The sequence below is a fragment of the Myxine glutinosa genome, chromosome 6, assembly GCF_964187855.1.
Source record: "Myxine glutinosa chromosome 6, kmMyxGlut1.1, whole genome shotgun sequence".
Classification (NCBI taxonomy): domain Eukaryota; kingdom Metazoa; phylum Chordata; class Myxini; order Myxiniformes; family Myxinidae; genus Myxine; species Myxine glutinosa.
This window is the reverse complement of record NC_136266.1, coordinates 129,289,617-129,293,813: the sequence shown is the minus strand read 5'-3', so window position 1 is coordinate 129,293,813 and position 4,197 is coordinate 129,289,617. Positions and strand designations below refer to the sequence as shown.

At 47.5% G+C, this 4,197-nt stretch overlaps 1 protein-coding gene across 1 annotated transcript in view; it reads left to right on the top strand.

Annotated features, from left to right (window-relative positions):
* Positions 1-4,197, top strand: part of LOC137430287 (uncharacterized) — a 179,154-nt gene that overhangs the window by 3,134 nt on the left and 171,823 nt on the right. The window lies entirely within an intron of this gene.

Sequence of the window (4,197 nt, the reverse complement as noted above, 5' to 3'; positions counted from 1 at the left end):
AATTACACGACAACATGTAGCCTGCTGTTTTTTGTTTTTTTTCTTCTTTGTATACTGAATCCAGGCTCGTGAAAGAGCTAACATTTATTTCACAAACAAATCAACAAGACAAACAAAATATATAAAAAGAGGGAGTGGAAGACAAGATGGGAGAGAAGGGGAAGCACACAAACACAACATTTGAGAGCAGGGCGATGTGTGGGAGGGAGAGGGCTTGGGGGAAGAGGCGTGGGTAGGGGGGGGGGGGGTGGGAGAAGTATAAAACACAAGGACACCAAGGACTTCCAGGACAGAAGTTGGTATTTCAAAAAAGTGGATTTGGGTGAAATTAGCGGGGGTAGAAAAAATCAAGGTTTTGGATGGAGGCAGATAAGAGATGGTGATGAACAGCTGTTTTAAAGACCTGGAGGGTGGAGTGGGATTGAAGAGAGTGAGGGAATTGTTCCAGAGGCAGGAGAAAAGAGAATGAAGGAGTGAAGGTGAGCAGAGAGTCTTGATTTTGGCAGTTTAACCATCAGAGGGTTGCAGGCAGATCTTGTGCGACCTGTAGGAATATTTGGGGGACAGAGCCCAGAGAGAGCTGGGGGGGCAAGGCCAGAGAGGAGTCGGTAGAAGACGGAAAGACCACCAACCTGCCTTGCCATTATGCAGTAATTAAAGCAGATATGCATGGAGTTAGGTAGATTTCAAACCTTGGTATGGTTGACCAAAGATGTTGGTTCATGTGCAGCGAGGCGTGGCTAAAAGTACAGGCCACATGATCAACCGCGACTGTGGTAGGTGTGGCTAAAATAACAGGACACGTCACCAGCAAGTGACCAATGAGAGGTCGTGGACACGTCACCAACAAGTGACCAATGACATGTCGTGGACACGTAACCAGCAGGCGACCAATCAGATCGTGGACACGTCACCAACAAGCGACCAATGACACACACATTTATATATATATATATATATATATATATATATATATATATATATATATATATATATATATATATACATATATATAGGGGAGGGGGAGAGGGGGGAGGGGGTAGGAGAGGGAGGAGAGGGGGTAGGGGGAGAGGTAAGGGGAGAGGGATGGGGATGGGAGGGGGAGGGGAACGGGGGGGCAGGGGGGGAGGGGAGAAGGGGAGGGGAGGGGGAAAAGGGAGGTGGAGGGGGAAAGGAGGGGAGGGGGAAAAGGGAGGTGTAGGGGGAGGGGGGAAAGGAGGGGAGGGGGAAAAGGGAGGGGGAGGGGGGAGGGGGAAAAGGGAGGGGGAGGGGAGAAGAGGAGGGGTAGGGGGGAGGGGAGAAGGGGAGGGGAGAAGGGGAGGGGTAGGGTGGAGGGGGAAGGGGGAGGGAAGGGGATGGCCAGTCAACAATGACGTTGCAGTTCTCATGGTCGGAGAGCAGCACAACAATCGGACATAGTCCTGCATATTCGCAACAGCACGAAGCGGCTTTTGGAGACTCACCGATCCTGTGACGTCCTCCAGTACCGGCGTTGCCGGGCGGGGGAAGGGAGACCCGTACATTCCCAACCCGTACATTCGCCCTCTCGACTCAAGCTCACTCGGACAAAAGCTTCGCACAAATTACACCGTGAAGGCCCAATGGTCATGTCTATGCCACAAATCACGGGCGCACTGAATTGAAAATATATAGAACGCTCATACTCCGTGAAAAGTGAAGCCGCCGTGTCGCCGTCTTGGTCAGCATGACTCGACCAACTCGCTTCGCGGATCTCGTTTTGTGCGGCAATAAACTGCTCCAATCGGTTACGGAAGGGTTGCGGAAAGACGTTTCACAGCTGTTTCAAAGACATTTAATTCACATCGCACAAAATCGATACAAAACATGGTCGCATAAAAGGTGAAAAAACGTGTGACGTGTGACGGGATGGAACATCACGTGATCGCTCTGAGCGAAACGGCTCGACCAACTCGCTTCGCGGATCTCGTTTTGTGCGGCAATAAACTGCTCCAATCGGTTACGGAAGGGTTGTGGAAAGACGTTTCACAGCTGTTTCAAAGACATTTAATTCATATCGCACAAAATCGATACAAAACACGATCGCATAAAAGGTGAAAAAAACGTGTGACGTGTGACGGGATGGAACATCACGTGATCGCTCTGAGCGAATCAGTCTGGCGGCGGTAATGGAACATCACGTGATCGCTCTGAGCGAATCAGCGAGCTGCTCTGGAACCGGCTGAGATTAGCGGGTACTTCGCTGAAATGCGCTGAGGTAAATATGAATAAAAAATATGGATTATCAAATATTTTGAGTTCGGCCATGTTCGTCCCAGGCTCAATGACCATGTCTATGTCAAATATCAAGCACGTAAGCCTCTCCGTTTAGGAGTCTATCGGTAACATTACACACACACACATACACACACACACACACACACACACACACACACACACACACACAAACTGTTTTATATATATATATATATATATATATATATATATATATATATATATAATATATATATATATATATATATATATATATATATATATATATATATATATAGATATATATATAGATATTGTTACGGATCTCGGACGTCGGCGACTCCCCTTATCAAGGGGTGGTTAATCCCCTTGTCTTTTTATCTGGCCGACCCGAGTCCTTAGAAGTTATAACGTTCCTTCAGGTCTGTGGTAAGTAGGGTTGTTGGTCGAGTCGTAGTCCAATTACCTAAGTACTACCACCGGCCGTAAAGCAAGGAGATAACTCCCGCTCGAATCACGGATATGATGGAAAATGCCGAGCGGATAGCAATTCGCGATCCGAGCCATTAACAATGGGACTAAACCCGATTATAAGCGGTTCCTATCGTGCCACGTTTACCCAATGAGAGAAAAGACGGATGCGATCGGATTAGAGGAAACCAAGAAAGAACAAGGCAATTTATTACAAATATACAGAAAGAAGAGGAAACGAAAGAATGTACAGGATAGGAAGAGGAAGAAGCAGCACACAGGGCAGTCTTATGGCAGTCTTAACTTAATACCCAGGACAAACATACACACTCACACGGGGATTGTAGATGGTAGGGTGGAAGGTCCGGCGATGGGGTCCGGGCTCCGGTCGGCTCCAGTCCAGGCTCCGGTCCAGCGAGTGAAACCCGGCAGGCAGCTCCGTGTGTAGTTGAGTGCAACCGGACAGTTTTATATAGCGGGGGGAAGCTGGTGTCCTGCGTACGTAATATGTGCACACTTGTGCCAAACGCCCTCTCTCCAAAGTCCTCCTTTGATAAAGGTGTGCTCTCCCAATTGTCCAATGCAACGCGCGTTTCCCAGCGAGTCCTTAACAAGCGCTGCCGTATCTCTCCTTCAAGCCAATGCAATGCGCTCGCTGGCAAGTTCTTTGATCAGCGCACTCTCCCGACCAAGTCCGAGTTCTGCGCACCAATCCTTCTCCGCGTAAGTCCTGTGAAAGGGCTTTGCGTTCGCGCTTATATATCCCGACCAGCAAAACGCTCCGCGAGCCCCAAACCACGCCTGTCGGCGATGTCACTTCAGCTCTGGTTGGCTGGTGAGGGCTTACCGGCTCCGCCTTTGACGGCGAGTTGATGTGGCCACACCTTCTTCTTGGCGTTCCGCCCCCTTTTTCCGGCCTCACCGCGTGGCTTATGGCAGCATTTGAGCGAGCTCCAGCTCAAGGCAGCGAACACTGCTAACAAAGGCGCGTAACAAATTGGGAGAGCCATAGGGCAGACTGGAGGGCGCGTAATGGCGTCGCTTGGAGTGGGAGGTTGCAAACTGAACGGAATGGGGCCTACTTCTTATTTGATTGACACAACGCAGATTCAACTATTGGAAACACGGCCTTATCTAAATCACATACTGTTGAAATAACTGGAATCCTATGGTGGCCTACGTGTTGCTTCTGGACTAACTCGGGGTGCTACCTTTAACCTTTAATGATGTTGAATTTATTTACACAAGTGAGGGTTCTCAAAACCGCAACAATATATATATATATATATATATATATATATATATATATATATATATATATATATATATATATCTACATATATCTACAGTCCGTGAATACAGTCACGAAGTACACCCCATGTAAAGTTTTGACTTTTTCAACATATTTCAACATACAGCTATTTGATCTTCATTTCAACAATATTGATGGATAAAGGTGATATAACATAACAAATATCATGAAACATTTACATT